Here is a 17,336-nt window from a genome sequence, read left to right as displayed (position 1 = left end):
CAGGAGAGGTATAGCAGGGTCCTCTGGAAGTGTCATGCCGTTTTCTTAGGCACTGCCAGACTGATTTCCAGAGTGGTTGTCCCATCTTACAATCCCACCAGCAGTGAAGGAGTGTTCCTCTTTCTCCACATCCTCACCAACATGTGCTGTATCCTGAGTTTTTAACCTTAGCCATTCTGACTGGTGTGAGGTGAAATCTCAGGGTTGTTTTGACCTGCATTTCCCTAATGGCTAATGATGTTGAGCATTTCTTAAGGTGCTTCTAGGCCATCGGAATTTCTTCAGGTGAAAATTCTTTGTTTAGGTATGTACCCCATTTTTAATAGGGTTATTTGGTTCGCTGGGGTCTAACTTCTTGAGTTCTTTGTATATAATGGATATTAGCCCTCTATCAGATGTAGGGTGAAGTTCTTTTTCCCAATTTGTTGGTTGCCGTTTTTGTCCTTTTGAAGGTGTCCTTTGCCTTACAGAAACTTTGTAATTTTATGAGATCCCATTTGTCAATTTGTGATCTTAGAGCATAAGCTATTGTTGTTTTCTTCAGGAACTTTTCCCCTGTGCCCATGTCCTCAAGGGTTTTCCCCAGTTTCTTTTCTATTAGTTTCAGTGTGTCTGCATTTATGTGGAGGTCCTTGATCCACTTGGAGTTGAGCTTAGTACAAGGAGATAAGAATGGATCAATTCGAATTCTCCTGCATGCTGACCTCCAGATGAGCCAGCACCATTTGTTGAAAAGGTTATCTTTTTTCCACTGGATGTTTTCAGCTCCTTTGTCGAAGATCAAGTGACCATAAGTATGTGGACTCATTTCTGGGTCTTCAATTCTATTCCATTGGTCCACTTGCCCGTCCCTGTGCCAATACCATGCAGTTTTTAATGCTATTGCTCTGTAGTATTGCTTGAGGTCTGGGATACTAATACCCCCAGAAGTTCTTTTACTGTTGAGAATAGTATTAGCTATCCTGGGTTTTTTGTTATTCCAGATAAATTTGAGAATTACTTTTTCTAACTCTGTGAAGAACTGAGTTGGAGTTTTGATGGGGATTGCATTGAATCTGTATATTGCTTTTGGCAAGATGGCCATTTTAACTATATTAATCCTGCCAATTCACGAGCATGGCAGATTTTTCCATTTTCTGAGGTCTTCTTCTTCCATTTCCTTCTTCAGAGACCTGAAGTTCTTGTCATAAAGATCTTTCACTTGTTTGGTTAGAGTCACACCAAGATACTTTATATTGTTTGTGGCTATTGTGAAGGGTGTCATTTCCCTAACTTCTTTCTCAGCCTCTTTATCCTTTGAGTATAGGAAGGCAACTGATTTGCTTGAGTTGATTTTATAATCTGCCACTTTGCTGAAGTTGTTTATCAGCTGTAGGAGTTCTCTGGTGTAGTTTTTTTTGGGTCACTTAAGTATACTATCATGTCATCTGCAAATCATGATAATTTTACTTCTTCCTTTCCAATTTGTATTCCTTTGACCTCCTTATATTGTCTAATTGCTCTAGCTAGAACTTCAAGTACTATATTGAAAAGATATGGAGAGAGAGGGCAGCCTTGTCTAGTCCCTGATTTCAGTGGGATTGCTTGAAGTTTCTCTCAATTTAGTTTGATGTTGGCTACCAGTTTGCTGTATATTGCTTTAATTATGTTTAGGTATGGACCTTGAATTCCTGTTCTTTCCAAGACTTTTAGCATGACAGGATGCTGAATTTTGTCAAATGCTTTTTCAGCATCTAATGAAATGATCATTTGTTTTTTTTCTTTGAGTTTGTTTATGTAGTGGATTGCACTGATGGATTTTCTTATATTGAACCATCCCTGCATCCCTGGGATGAAACCCACTTGATTCGTGGTGGATGATCGTTTTGATGTTTTCTTGGATTCAGTTGGCAAGAATTTTATTGAGTATTTTTGCATCGATATTCATAAGGGAAATTGGCCTGAAGTTCTCTTCCTTTGTTGGATCTTTATGTGGTTTTGGTATCAGTGTAATTGTGGCTTTGTAGAACGAGTTGGGTAGTGTTCCTTCTGTTTCTATTTTGTGGAACAGTTTGAAGAGTATTGGTGTTAGGTCTTCTTTAAAGATCTGATAGAATTCTGCACTGAAGCCATCTGGTCCCGTACTTTTTTTGGTTGGAAGACTTTCTATGACCCCTTTTATTTCTTTAGCGGTTATGGAACTGTTTAGATGATCTATTTGATCCTGATTTAATTTTGGTGTTTGGTGTCTGTCTAGGAAATTGTCCATTTCCTCCAGATTCTCCAGTTGTGCTGAGTATGGGCTTTGGTAGTAAGATCTGATGATTTTTTTGAATTTCCTCAGTTTCTGTTGTTATATCTCCCTTTTCATTTCTAATTTTGTTAATCTGGATACTGTCTCTGTGCCCTTTGGTTAGTCTGGCTAAGGGTTTATCTATCTTGTTGATTTTCTCAAAGAACCAGCTCCTGGTTTTGTTGATTCTTTGCATGGTTCTCTTAGTTTCTACTTGATTGATTTCAGCCCTGAGTTTGCTGATTTCCTGCCTTCTACTCCTCCTGGGTTAATTCGCTTCTTTTTGCTCCAGGGCTTTCATGTGTGTCATTAAGCTGCTAGTGTATGCTCTCTCCATTTTCTTTTTGGAGGCACTCAGTGCTATGAGTTTTCCTCTTAGCACTGCTTTCATTGTGTCCCATAGATTTGGGTATGTTGTGACTTCATTTTCATTAAATTCTAAAAAGTCTTTAATTTCTTTCTTTATTTATTCCTTGACCAAGGTATCATTGAATAGAGTATTGAACATTGAGTAGAGCTTTCTGTTGTTTTTGTTGCTATTGAAGACCACTTTTACTCCATAGTGATCTGATAGGAGGCATGGGGTTATTTCAATCTTCTTATATTTGTTGAGGTCTGTCTTGTGACCAAATATATGGTAGGAGGCATGGGGTTATTTCAATCTTCTTATATTTGTTGAGGTCTGTCTTGTGACCAAATATATGGTCGATTTTGGAGAAGGTACCATGAGGTGCTGAGAAAAAGGTATATTCTTTTGCTTTAGTTAATCTGTTAACTCTAATTGTTCCAAAGCTTCAATTAGTTTCACTGTGTCCCTGTTTAGTTTCTGTTTTCCTGATTGGTCCATTGAGGAAAGTGCAGTGTTGAAGTCACCCACAATTATTGTGTTAGGTGCAATGTGTGCTTTGAGCTTTAGTAAAGTTTCTTTTATGAATGAGGGTGCCTTTGCATTTGGAGCATATATGTTCAGGATTGAGAGTTCTTCTTGGTGTGTTTTTCCTTTGACCAGCAAGAAGTGTCCCTCAGTGTCTCTTTTGATGACTTTAGGTAGAAAGTCAATTTTATCTGATATTAGAAGGGCTACTCTGGCTTGTTTCCTCAGACCATTTGCTTGTAAAATTATCTTCCAGCCTTTTACTCAAAGGTAGTGTTTGTCTTTGACACTGAGGTGTGTTCCTGTATGCAGCAAAATGTAGGATCCTGTTTACATATCCAGTCCATTAGTCTATGTCTTTTTATTGGGGAATTGAGTCCATTAATGTTAAGAGATATTTAGGAATAGTGATTATTACTTCCTGTCATTTTTGATGTTATCTTTTATATTTGATTGGTTATCTTTTTGGGGGGTTGATGAAAGGTTACTATCTTGCATTTTTCCAGGGTGACTTTTCCCTCCTTGAATTGGTGTTTTCCTCCTCTTATCCTTTGTAGGGCTGGGTTTGTGGAAAAATATTAGGTGAACTTGGTTTTGTCATGGAATATCTTGGTTTCTCCATCTATGGTGATTGAGAGTTTTGCCCTGTATATTAGTATCGGCTGGCATTTGTGTTCTCTTTGAGTCTGCATGAGATCTGCCCAGGATCTTCTAGCTTTCATAGTCTCTGGTGAGAAGTCTGGTGTAATTCTGATAGGTCTTCCTTTATATGTTCCTTGGCCTTTTTCTCTTACTGCCTTTAATATTCTTGTTTAGTACATTTTGGGTTTTGATTATTATGTGATGGTAGGTATTTCTGTTCTAGTCTAGTCTGTTTGGAGTTCTGTAGGCTTCTTGTATATTCATGGGCATCTCTCTCTTTAGGTTAGTGAAGTTTTCTTCCATAATTTTGTTGAAGATATTTGCTGGCCTTTTAAGTTGTAAATCTTCACTCTCATCTATGCCTGTAATCTTTAGGTTTGGTCTTCTCATTGTGTCCTGGATTTCCTGGATGTTTTGGGTTACAAGCTTTTTGCATTTTGCATTTTTGTTGACTGTTGAGTCTATGGTTTCTATGGTATCTTTGGCATCTGAGATTCTTTCTTCTATCTCTTGTATTCTGTTGTTGATATTTGCCTCTATGGCCCCTGATTTCCTCCCAAGGTTTTCTATCTCCAAAGTTGTCTCCCTTTGCAATTTCTTAGTTGTTTCTACTTCTGTTCTTAGATCCTGGATGGTTTTGCTCAGTTCCTTCACTTCCTTGTTTGTGTTTTCCTGTAATTATTTAAGAGATTTTTGTCTTTCCTTTTTCATGACTTCTGCCTGTTGACCCAAGTTCTCCTGTATTTCAAGTGATTTTTGCATTTCCTCCTTATTGGCTTCTATCTTTTGACCCATGTTCTTCTGAACTTCTTTAAATGATTTTTGTATTTCCCTTATAAGTGCTTCTAACTTTTGATCTGTTTTCTCCTGAATTCCTTTAAGAGATTTATTTATGTTCTTCATGTGTTTTTCTAACCGCATCATGACAAGTGATTTTAAATCCAGATCTTGTTTTTATGTTGTGTTGAGGTATCCAGGACTTGCTGTTGTTGGAGTATTTGGTTCAGATGCTGCCACATTGCATTGATTTCTGTTAGTAGTGTACCTATGTTTGCCTTTTTGCCATTTGGTTATTTCTGGCGGTAGTTGATCCTGTTGTCACTGGCTGGTGCTTGAACCTCCTGTGAGCTGGTAAGGCTATTTCTGCACCACTGAATGACTGGGTTTCCCCTGGCACAGATTACTGAAGTGCTGCTCTCCTCTTGGGTGCTGTTGGAACTCTGGTGTATCCTGCCCCAAGCAGTGTTATACTTGGGTTGTTTGTGTAAATCAAACCTGGTGCTGCCTGTCTGCTCTGTCAGGGAGCGAAGATGGCAGTGGGGCTCCCGCAGGCACCCTGCAGTGCACAGGACCCATGCCTCACTGGCACACAGATGAACCACTGATCTGCCCCAGTCCTGGGCGCAGGCTGCAGCTCGGCGATTTGCATCCCCAGAAATCTTAGACTCCGGATATCTCCGTACCTGAGGTTGCCCATCCTACCTAACTGGCGGCCCCCGACCTTCTCCTGTATTTCTTTAAGAGATTTATTTATGTCCTTCTTGTGTTCCTCTAACAGCATCAAGACCAGTGATTTTAAATCCATGTCCTGTTTTTCTGGTGTGTTGGGGTATCCAGGACTTGCTGTTGTCAGAGAATTGGGTTCAGATGCTGCAATAAAACCTTGATTTCTGTTAGTAGTTCCTAAGTTTGCCTATTGCCATCTGATTATCTCTAGTGTTCGTTGGTCCTGTTGTCACTGTCTGGTGCTTGAACCTCCTGTAAGCCGGTAAGGCTATTTCTTCTCCTCTGGAAGTCTGGGTTTTCCCTGGCACAGATTACTGATGGACTGTCCTACTCTTGGGTGCTGTTGGAGCCCTGTTCTGCCTTGCCCCAAGCAATGTTATACTCGGGCTTTTCTCTGTGAGCCTGGAACTGCCTGTCCTGTCCGACTGGGAGTGAAGATGGTGGCGGGAAGCCCCTCCAAGTGCTGATTACTCTGCAGGGCAAAGGACCCACTACATACTGGCACACAGACAAAGCACAGAGCTGCCCAGGTCTTGAGTGCAGGCAGAAGCCTGGTGGTCTGTTTCCCAAGAGATGTTAAACTCAGGATATCTCAGTACCTGGAGCTGCCTGTCCTGTCCGACTGGGAGCGAAGATGGCCCAGAATGTACTTTTCAATTATTTAACTGCAAGTACTTTTACTAATGTTTGTATTTGAATTCTCTCCATCTTCCAAGCTATGATCTTGGCTACATGAGGTCATTAGAGAGTTTCACATAACGCAAAATCTAGATAGGACATACAGCTGAAGAAGTTAGCAATCAGAGAGTTTCTGGTAAGAATTGGTACAATGCCTGACTGACTCCTGGAGCTCTGTAAAGAAGAGCCTGCATTATGCTTACTGGATAAGCTCCTTACTAACTTGGCATTCAGGGACTAGCAAGGCCAGAGGTGAAGAGGAAGTGAGATAGAGGAACATAGTTAAATGTTTCCTTTGTATAATGCACTGTAACAATGCCTATGTACCCTAAATAAACGTGAGCCACCTGCTTCATCTCCAAGTCCCCAGGAGCTGGAAGAAGGTCTCTCACAGGTCCATTTGATGTAAGGGAAACTGTGAAAACCTAGCAATGCTTTCTTAAATTGTGTCTATAATTACTAATTTAACATTATAACCATATAGTTATAACTTGCCAATTCTACATCCCGTGTCACATAGATTTTCCTGCCTAGATACTGCTTCCTTGTGTATTGGAAATATTACATACTCTGAAACTTCCTTAGACAGCTTTATTCTTTTTTTTTATTAATTGGTAGTCTCTATGATTTCTCTATGGAGGTTGCAGATGTTAAACAATTTCACCTATATTAAATTACAGCTTCATTGAAGAACAAAACATACTGTCTGAAACACTAACAAAAACCAGCCAAATAGACTGATGTACATCTGAAACACTGATTTGTGATAAGGACATTTGGTAGGTCCCCAGGCCCCTGCAGGGGTTTTCTCCTAGGAAACCACCTGAGTTGGCCTGACTCCATCTTCCCACTGACTCAGCAAGCCTCATTTGCCCCTTTGACCCAACAGATGGTGCTGCAGGAAGGGGAGTTTTGCCTTCCTCAAGCTTGCCTTGATGGAAGGGCAATTAGGATTCAGGTTCCAGCCTACACCCCAAAGTAGCTGTTCTCAAGTACCAAGTTCAAGGCTGGACACTGGCAGGTTTCTGGGGTTTTTGTTTTTGTTTTTGTTTTTGTTTTTGTTTTTGTTTTGTTTTATTCGATATATTCTTTATTTATATTTCAAATGCTTTCCCTTTGATTTCCCTTTCCTTGTTCCTCCCTCCCTGAAAGTTCCATAAGCCCTCTTCCCTCCACCTAGTCCCCAAAACACCCCTTCCTGCTTCTCTGTCCTGGTATTCCCCTATACTGATGCACTGAGCCTTTCTAGGACCTGGGGGCTTTCCTTCCTTCTTCTTGGGCATCATTTGATATGTGCACTGTTTCTTGGTTATTCCAAGAAACCCCACTGAGTCAAATGTTCTCAGATCCTGGTCCCTTCTTGAGCTAGTTCTACCTCCAGTTAGAGAAACCTGGAAGGCAGAACTGATTTTGACCCATTATTTAAAGTCTTGCTAGAAACAGTAAGGATTAGAGTGCACGTGCTGGGAGATAGGATGAAGATAGGGTACTGGAGGCCACTTATATCCTTTTTCACTGGCTGGTAATTGGTTCTGAGACAGCTATGCTCCACTTGGAAAACTGCTCTTTCTGTAAAAAGTCAATTCACCAACCACCTCATGACCTCGGCATGCCTTGGGAAGACCCCATTAGTTAGGCACACTTTTCTTCTGGCAAACAGACATTTCATTTCTGGGGCTTGAGGGAAATGTCCTGCTGCACCTGGAACATGAGCCAGTGACTGGTGAGTTTACAGGGGGCTTAGCTCTCCTGAGGACTTAGCACTTCAGTTCTGGTTAGACTTCCTGGCAGTGGAATGGAACAGAAACTTCTCAAACATTTTTAATGTCGAAATTGCCCAGAGGACAGTGAGTGCAGTACCATTTGGGTTGTGTCTGCAGTTTTCTCGTTAGTAAAAGATCAAAACAAAACAAAACAAAACCAAAAAAACCCAAACAGATGTATGGGTTACTTTTGCAGCATTCAATGATGAATGCCTCTAGTTTTTTTTTTTTGTTTGTTTGTTTTTTTTGTTTTTGTTTTGTTTTTAAGAAAATCAAAAAGACCTGGTATCTATGTAATCTACTGTTCTTTCCCAAAAAGTTTCTTTTTACTATTCTCCTAAAATGAACTGGCCTGTGTCTGGTTGTGTGCTGGAAATAGTCATAAATGGGTCCTTGCGTCTGTGCATGTCTCCATAACCCGTAGGCAGTAACTGGCAGACACCGGCTTCTTTCTCAGGAGTGTTAAGCATGCTCTGGGGGTAGAGCCACATGTTATTAGCCTAGCTGGCCACCAACTCCACCTGACTCTTTGATTCCCTCTTTCCATCATCATAAATGTTCCACCACAGGAATGTTCTTCGAGGAACAACATAGTTGCAAATACGTTTGATATTGTATCTCACTAGTTTCTTCAGAGATCTAACTACTAGTTTTCACAGAAAATATCAAAGAGATTTACTTTTAGCTCTGACCTCAAAATCAGGTTTCAGAGTACGCAATATTTCCAAAACACAAAGAAGCAGTGAGTAGCCAGGAAAGTCCATGTGACACAGGACATAGAATGGGCAAGTCCACTATGGTTATAATGTTAAATTAGTATTTACAGACACACCTTCAGAAAGCATTGCTAGGTTTTCACATTTTCCATTACATCAAATTGACCTGTGACAGCCCGGTAGCCTCTCACATCCAGGTCTTTGGGACTTTCTAGAGGTTTTCTAGAGGTTCCCCCTGCCCCCTAACCCCTACTACTGCATAATTTGATTCATTCTCTTGGCCCTTTGGTCATTCCTCCTCTCTCTCCATCATGATCCTGTCCCTTTTTCCTCCTACCCTCTCTCACCCAGTTGACTCCCTCCCTATGATTATTCCATGATTATTTTGTTCCCCTTCTAAATGGTTTCAGGTATCCACACTTGGGCCATCCTACCAAAAGCAATCTACAGATTCAATGCAATCCTCATCCAAATTCCAACACAATTCTACACAGCCATAAAAAGAGCAATTCTTAACTTCATATGGAAAAACAAAAAATCCACGATAGTGAAAACAATTGTCAACAATAAAATAACTCAACTCAAGCTGTACTACAGAACAATAGTGATAAAAACTGCCTGGTATTGGTACTGTGACAGGCAGGTAGATCAATGGAATAGAACTGAAGAGCCAGAAATAAACCCATACACCCATGAACACTTGATCTTTGATAAAAAAAGACAAAACATACAGTGGGAAAAAAAGAAGAATGCATCCTTAACAAATGGTATTGGTCTCAGTAGCAGTCTGCATGTAGAAGAATGCAAATTGATCCATATTTATCTCCTTGTGCAAAGTGCAAGTCTAAGTGGATCAAGGACCTTCACATAAAACCATATACATTGAATCTAATAGAAGAGCAAGTGAAGAATTGACTTGAACCCAGTTCCTTTGCAACATCAACAGCTCCTCAATAATCTGTGATTTATTAAACAATTTGTGAAATAGAGTCTTGTATGCAGTTAACACTTACATGGAATTCACCATATAGCCCAGTTTGGCTTCAAACCCACAATTTTCATATATCCTTAATACTGTGATTCAGGAAGATCCTGTCATAAAATACATGCAAGCTATTCTCTTTATTATACAAGTTCCATATTAATTAAGATAATCACATGAAATATGTTGCTTACATCCTGTGGAGTGTGTGAGAAGAAATTGGTCTCTGTCCTTGGACAGAGAAATTGGGATTATAGAATGTTCTCTAAGGGCCTTTTCTAATATCACAATGTAACCCATAAAAAAATGGATAGACACCAATGCACAGTGGATTCTAATAGACAATCTAATGTATTTTTTATTGGACTATATATGCCAAGAGCCAGCCCCAGCAGTTTTTTCTTTATTTCCTCTTGAAGTATCAGACAGGTAAAAGCATTGGTGGGGACAAACTTGGTCTTGCAATATATTTAAAGTTGCTGTTTAGAAAACTGGGCACCTCACTTCCAGAAGATCCTGCTATACCACTCCTGGGCATATACCCAGAGGATTCCCCAGCATGTAATAAGGATACATGCTCTACTATGTTCATAGCAGCCCTATTTATAATTGGCAGAAGCTGGAAAGAACCCAGGTATCCCTCAACAGAAGAATGGATGCAAAAAAAAAATGTGGTATATCTACACAATGGAGTACTATTCAGCCATTAGAAACAATGAATTCATGAAATTCTTAGGCAAATGGATGGATCTAGAGAGCATCATACTAAGTGAGGTAACCCAGACTCAAAAGGTGAATCATGGTATGCAATCACTAATAAGTGATTATTAACCTAGAACACTGGAATACCCAAAACATAATCCACACATCAAATGAGGTACAAGAAGAAAGGAGGAGTGACCCCTTGTTCTGGAAAGACTCAGTGAAGCAGTATTCGGCAAAACCAGAACGGGGAAGTGGAAAGGTGTGGGTGGGAGGACAGGGGGAGAGAAGGAGGCTTATGGGACTTTCGGGGAGTGGGGGGCTAGAAAAGGGGAAATCATTTGAAATGTAAATAAAAAATATATCGAATAAAAAAATAAAGTTGCTGTTTAATAATAATAGTAATAGTAATAATAATAAAGAATGTATAAATTATACCTTATAATTTATAAGTCATTCCATTCTGCATTTTCCTTCCAATGTTGCTCTCTCCTCTGATGTAACAATGCCCTTGTTCCCAATACTTTACTCTCAATGCCTTTACTCCAAATGCTATGTTCTCAATGCTATGCATGCCAATGCACTCTTTGTACCATTTCTAGGAGAATAGATAACTTGATTTAGCCAAGCATTTTTTTTAAAACACAAATTTACTAGTAGTTCAAACATCAATTCAAGTTATAAATTGAACAAGAAGTTTACAACAGAGAATGTTTACATGCATATTTATGATTAATTAATCATAATTAATTACCTGGCTAAACATTCATTATCTGTCACTAGCTCAACGGGTTCATAGAAAATTAAGAATCATAAGTTTTGTGACTAATTTATTAGTGAAGTTTTGTTTAGATTAACCCAGTTGATATTTTATCTTCTGTCCTTTCACCTACAGTAAATCACTAGATTCCCTTTTATGACTTTTGGTTAATGGTTTTACATCCTCTTGGAATGTGTTCTAAGATGTAAATGCCTTCTTGCTATCTCACAAGCAATTAACTCATGACACTTGAAGACCCACAGAGTTCTCACTGCGATTTTGACATCAGAAAGAACTTCATAGCAGCCCTATTATGAAATATCTTAATAATTACTAATATTTATTTTAGGAATTCTTATAGTATCATCATTAATAATTAAGAAATCATCTATTTGTCTACATAGCATCCCTATGAAGACAGTACATCTTTGTTTTTCTGCAGAGATCTGCTCAAATATGTGGGCTAATACCTATGGGTTGTTATATATATTTAATAATAACAATAACATCATATTAATAGCAGGACTCTTTCCTAAAATGTGATATTGTCATCATTCCCTAGAGAAGCAAATCCATCAGTAGCTTTAACAGTCCATGGTGGAACCATCTGAGGAAGACCACCTGAAAGCTTCTAGCTTCTTTCTGATGGCTCCTGACAGACTAGACATTCTTTGGTAAGTTTCCCATTTTTATAGGACTTTATCTTAACAACCAGGGAAGGGGAAACTGAGAGGACATAAGTTCTGTAAATAGGGAAGTCTCAATGAAAACTAAAACGTGTTGGCAGTTATTGTTAACAGTCTCCTTTAAAAGAACCTAGAGTCACCAGGAGATGGGTCTCTGGACCTGCCTACTGGGGGTTTTGTACCTACATAAATTCTGGTAAGAACCAGCCTAAACGTGTTCGCAATATTCCCTAGGTTAACCCCTAGATTGTTTGTGTTGATAAGGGGGCTGAGCATGTGTGACCTGCTCTCTACTATACATTGCAGATGCAACACCACTCTCTCAAGGTTCTGCTGCTGTGACTTCCTTCCCATGATGGGTTGTAACAATTTGTGAGCCAAACAAACCTTTCTTCTTTTTAGTTGATTTTGTCAACGTATTTTATCATAGCGACAGAAAACTAAGATAGAATCTGTTTTAGTTTGTCGAAAAGACTCATTTTCTCTAAGTCATACTCATCATGAGAAGGACGCCAACAGGCAACAGTATCATTCATCAGCAAAGTCACTCACTAGCAATGCGATTAGCAAAGTGGGAGCTTGGTTAAAAATTAAAGCTGTTATTATTTGTAATGACACTAACATTCTCAGTTAAACAGATGAAAAGAATGCAAAGCAATATAAATCTTCTCTCTTCTGGACATAAAATATACCCTGGAAAGAGCCATGGCACAGCAGTGTTAGCGCATACATGTGCAAATCATCTGGCAGGCCACAGACACAGAGTCGGGATTTTGTCAAATATGCGTAAAATCTATTCCAGAGGGAGACTGATTACTGATGTAAAATGACTTAAGTTGTTAAAAATCGTTCTAGCAGCTATGTGAACTACAAACTCTGGGGTGTGGTGGATGTGGGAAGGAGCAGATAGCCAGATACATGTCTTGGGATGTTGGGGTTTTCAGAGATGTTGGGGTTCTCCAAGGTGTTAACAATAGTTGAATCTGCTCAGTCTCTGTGAGCTCCTATGGAAACAGGTTAGTTGATTCTGTAGGTTTTCCTGTGGTGTCCGTGACCCTTCTGACTCTTACAATCCTTTCCCCCTTTCTTCTGCAGGATTGCCTACCCTCTGCCTAATGTTTGGCTGTGGGTTTCTGCATCTGTGTTTCCATTCACTGTTGGGAAAAGCCTTTCTGATAATGATTATGTTAGGAGCCTGCCTGCAAGTATAACAGAATATCATTAGTAGTGTCAGGGGATGGCTCCCTCACATGATATGTGTCTCAAACCCCTCCTCCCTTCCTCTTTCTCTCCCCCCTCCCTCCCTCCTTCCTCTTCTTCCTCCTTTTTAATTGCAGCTCATATTTCTGGAGTGGACACTTTCTTTATGGGTAGAAAATATTTACTCCCAATAATGCACATCTGGAAAATCAATTTATTAGGTCATCAAGATGGCTTAGCATCTGGTGCCCAATATGACTGAGTTTGATCCATGAGACTCACATGGTAGGAAAGAACCTGAGTTCCTGAAAGATGTGACATGTGGCATGCACACACATACACATAATACACACAAATAAATAATAAATTTAATACATTTTTGAAAAGTGAGTCTTTGACAAGGAATCGCAGCTTCTTCCTGCTTTGATCAAGTACTGAAGCTGGTCTGCTGTAGTGACTGCGCCCTCTAGAAAGCCTTCAGCCGGGCTCTTTCACTTTCTGCCTGCAACCAGAGGGCCCTAACCTGCTGCCTGGTCTGTCTTGCTTAGTTAAAGTGGCAGAAAATCCCTGGACCTCCCTGAAGCCAGGCGGGAACCCCCATCCAATCCTGGCTGCTCCGCTTCCCGCTGAGTCCAGTTGGCATCATCCAACCAGGCCCTAAGAGGAGATCCCCTTGAGAGTAGAGATCCACGCCCGCTCGATGGGCGGTCCTCCTTGACTTAGCCGCACTTAGAGACCAAGGCGGAAGCACTCAGTGCTTGCTCTGGTCCGGACCCGCGCTCTGAATGCAGCCAATGAACTGAAGCAGAGCTGACTGCTGTTCAGCGAAAGGGCCAATCCGCAGTCTCTCCACCCCCTGAACAAGGACGTCTAAAGACAGCCTGGTTCTATTTTTTTCAAAAAGACGCGGGATTCAGCTGGAGAGATGGTGCTACAGTGTGGAAAGATCTGGTAAGTAGAAAGCCACTTTAAGATTAATTTCTTCATGTCAGAATGTGGTGTGCAGCAAATATTTACCAATGTATTTATCAAGTCTGTTTCATTTTGGAATAAAAATACACAGAGTAAGTGACAAATACTGGTTTCATTCTCAGGCTTGTCTAGCTAGCATGAGGAGTGGAAGGCATCCATATTTGAACACGTGGTTACTACACCGACCTGACTGGTCTGCTGTTCCCATCATAACCCAGTATGTTCTGCTGAGGACTAGAACATACCAGTCATCTTCAGTGTCCTTGAAGGGCATGGTGACAGTTAGATGTTGGGTTCAAGTGTAGCTGGTCCTAGCTGTGAGCCAGGGAAGGTGGCGGGTCTATAAAAATACTGTGCCATTCTGAAGAGTGGGTGACACCTCAGGCACACTGGTGGCCCGGGGAACTTATAGCTCTGGAAAGCCCTTGGGGCAGAGGCAGACCCATCTGAAGGACCCAGGGAGTACAGGGTTGTTTTCACATGGTAGTGTAGGAAGAGGCTTAGATCAGCTGTGGTCTTTGCCTCTGGAAAGCCCTTCTGAGAGAAAAGTAAGTGGGTAGAATGTGCACATGGCTAACTATTTTTAAAAAAAAAGAGAGCTGTTAAGAGAAGGAGAAATGAAGGAGGGAGAGAGAGGGAGACAAGGGGCTGGGGAGGAAGTTATTAGGCAGGAGGGAGGGAGGGTGTGTATGTGAGCGTGCACACAAGGAAACCAGAAAGAGGCTTTAAGGGGCAGGGCGGGGCCGGGTGGGGGAGTTAGTTATTCAGAAATAGGAAGGGAGAGTGAGAAAGGCCAGGGGAAAGAAAAAGGAGGCAAGAGAAAGGGGAAGAGGATGAGAGAGCAATTTCAGGGAGGCTGAGGAGGGGACTTTTTCAGGCTGTATTGGTTTATTGCTCTACTGAAGAAAGATAGCAAATACAATTAGCTCAGTGGACTTTGGCTTCTCAAACTATAATGTGGCTTGGTATCCTCTGAGGAAGTTGTATTCACATCATTCTAACTGAAAGGGCAAGAAGGAGTGGAGACAGGAGGAGATCTTACAATGAATCTCCAAACACCTACCACATAGCAAATGATTCTGCTTTAGAGGATTTTCTCCAATTTACACATCTTGGGTGTTTTGTTTTGTTTTGAGACAAGGTCTCATGTAACTCAGGCTGGCTGTGGACATCTGAACTCCTGATCCTCTTCCACACTTTAATAAAAAAAGATCCGACATGGATACTGAAAATCGTTTGTGTGGGGTAGATATGGAATGATTCAGAATTGTTTAAGCATGTGCCTGTGAACTGTAAAATTCATCCTTCTTTCTGCTAGCCTTTATGTTTTATAATATGAACCATCAAGACACCGGGAACCTCAAATTGTTTTTCTGGTTGAACAGTAATTCCTGCCTCTGGAGATCAGACAGTCCAGACCGGTTCCTCAAGTACTCATGCACTTTCATTTTCTTCAGTCCAAGCAGCTTCCTGTGGTTAAGTCTGGGCCCTGATCCCAGCACTAGCGGGAACGTTCTCTGAGCAATCTCTCACACATGGCCGTTGTCTGACGACTTTACCTGCATTACATCTTCAGTCTTCACAGCAGTTGGGGGATGACTCTGCTGCTCCGTTTAGGTTGAGGAAGAGGCAGAAAGTAGGCAGTATGCTCAGGTCCCTGCAGCTCCTGAGAGGCCTGAGCTGAGGCCGGACTCTTGGCACTCACTCTGCTGTGCAAGGTTCTCATAGGACATCCATGCAGTATCATCAGTTGCTTCTGCGTCTCACAAACAGGGAACTAGGCTCCCAGAATCTAGTAGCTTCCTCCTAGCTCATTAGCAGTAGTTACTGTTAGAAATCTCAGGACTCAGGTTCCTCAATGGAGGGGTTAAGGTCATGGACACAGGCTTCAGATGGCTCCCATTGAGTGTGCTTCAGTTACACACAGAAGAGAGGCAAGCCAGTCACTCTCTGCAGACAACCTTTCTGTGTGGATCACTTTCTACATGGATGGAAACACAGTTAAAATGCATAATTGCGTTGGGTGTGGTGTGCTCACTTACATCCTAGTGCTGAGGAGGGTGAGGCTGGAACATGGCCAGTTTGAGGTCACCTTACGCCACAGAAAAAGACATGTTTTAAAGGAAAAAGAGTTTAAAGTTGATACTTGTATCTTAGGTGCATTTTGATGTGAATAAATTGGCATTGTAAGTGTACAAGGTTTGTTTCTAACTTGTTGAGACAGAAAGTGACTTAGAGTTAAAATCTTAACCATGTGTCTGTCATCTACTAGTTAAAAACATACTATAGGGTTTGAGATGTGGCCCAGCTATTAGAGCAATCACTCTTTATGCACAAAACCCTGTATTTGAGTCTCTTTACCATTTATGCCAGATGTGATGGTACATTTCTGTAATCCAGACTGTTAAAAGTTGGAGACAGAAGGATCAGGAGTTCAAAAGTCCAAAACCAGCCTGAGTTACATGAGACATTGTCTCAGAAAAGAAAGAATATATATTCTCATATATATGTGTACACACACACACACACACACACAACTGAGAAAAAAACCTTAAAAACAAAAATTATTTGCTATATGATAGGTATTGTTTCCACCTCCTTTTTTCTTTTTGGTTAGGAAATAATGTAAATATAAATTCTCCAAAATATGCTCACTGGAGTTTTGTCATTTTTAAATGAAAGTTTTATCTCTGTAGAAAGAATTCATGCTTTCTAAGCAAGCTTTGGGAACTATGTGATGCAGCTTATGGAAATCTGGCCACTGCCTACACCACTGACTGCTGGGCTGTGTCTGCTGACGGTGACATACTGAAGAAGTGTGCGCTCATTCTCCTTGATGGTATGTGGTCTAGTGATTCTTAGCCCTAGAAGGGCCCTGAAGGCAGGCAACAGACTTGGGAACAGTCCCCTTTCCCACTGTTGGAGGTTTCATGTTGTCATTCAAACTATTTTTTCTCTTTTGCTGAGACAGCAGGGGGAAATGCCACTTCAAACAAAGGACCTAAAGCAGTAACTAATGTCCTTAACTGACATCTTGGAGAAACTTTCCATATTGCTTTTAGATGCTTCTTACCAATTTCTTTCGTTTTCAGAACAAGACATGGTTCTCCTCATTCCTGTTTGCCTGGCCGTATCATCTCAATATTAAACCAACAGCAGATTTTAACATCAGTGTAAGTAGAAAATAGTTTTAAGTTTCCAAGCTGCAGACCCTTTGTAGGGTATCTGCATTTGAATTCTCCATTTACTTCCATCTATGGGTTTGAATGCATCATCTCCCTTGTCAAGAATACCCCAAAACAAAATCTATATAGACCCTGCTTTCCATGGCAATGGTGGGGATTAGCTAATACAGATGATTTGCGTTTGGTATATATAGTGTTTGGTACAGTGCAATACATGTTTGTATTGCAGTGTATTTCATGGGACACATGAAGCTCTGCTCTTCTCATTTGGGTGATTATCTTTGCAGATAAACTGCTTGTACTGTTGATGTCTGAGACAAGCAAGGTAAAGATGAAGGGGAAAGATAGGATTTAGGATCCACCCAGTTCATCTCTCCTCACCAGAGTTTAAGATCTTA

The 17,336-nt window shown here is 40.7% G+C and overlaps 3 protein-coding genes across 13 annotated transcripts in view; all 3 read left to right on the top strand.

Moving 5' to 3' along the window:
- LOC127689399 (serine protease FAM111A-like) overlaps positions 1-17,336 on the top strand; it is a 90,767-nt gene that overhangs the window by 12,314 nt on the left and 61,117 nt on the right. The window contains exon 1 of one of the 5 annotated variants that reach the window (XM_052189068.1): positions 16,505-16,592. The exons of 3 other annotated variants lie outside the window; for them this stretch is intronic. The gene's annotated coding sequence lies outside the window, so the exon portion shown is untranslated. Of the gene's footprint in view, positions 1-16,504; positions 16,593-16,845; positions 16,927-17,336 lie in introns of those variants that run through there. One more of the 5 variants, XM_052189050.1, reaches the window with a different exon arrangement.
- Positions 1-17,336, top strand: part of LOC127689359 (serine protease FAM111A-like) — a 37,927-nt gene that overhangs the window by 11,973 nt on the left and 8,618 nt on the right. The window contains exon 1 of one of the 7 annotated variants that reach the window (XM_052188966.1): positions 16,846-16,926. The exons of 5 other annotated variants lie outside the window; for them this stretch is intronic. The gene's annotated coding sequence lies outside the window, so the exon portion shown is untranslated. Of the gene's footprint in view, positions 1-16,845; positions 16,927-17,336 lie in introns of those variants that run through there. One more of the 7 variants, XM_052189022.1, reaches the window with a different exon arrangement.
- The window catches only part of LOC127689338 (serine protease FAM111A-like), a 98,754-nt gene continuing 95,070 nt past the window's right edge, over positions 13,653-17,336 (top strand). Inside the window, exon 1 of the mRNA XM_052188902.1 lies at positions 13,653-13,732. The gene's annotated coding sequence lies outside the window, so the exon portion shown is untranslated. The remainder of the gene's footprint in view (positions 13,733-17,336) is intronic.

This window comes from Apodemus sylvaticus, chromosome 1 (assembly GCF_947179515.1).
Source record: "Apodemus sylvaticus chromosome 1, mApoSyl1.1, whole genome shotgun sequence".
In the NCBI taxonomy this organism is placed as follows: domain Eukaryota; kingdom Metazoa; phylum Chordata; class Mammalia; order Rodentia; family Muridae; genus Apodemus; species Apodemus sylvaticus.
Note: the sequence above shows the minus strand (reverse complement) of the source record. Positions and strands in the feature narration are given on the sequence as shown.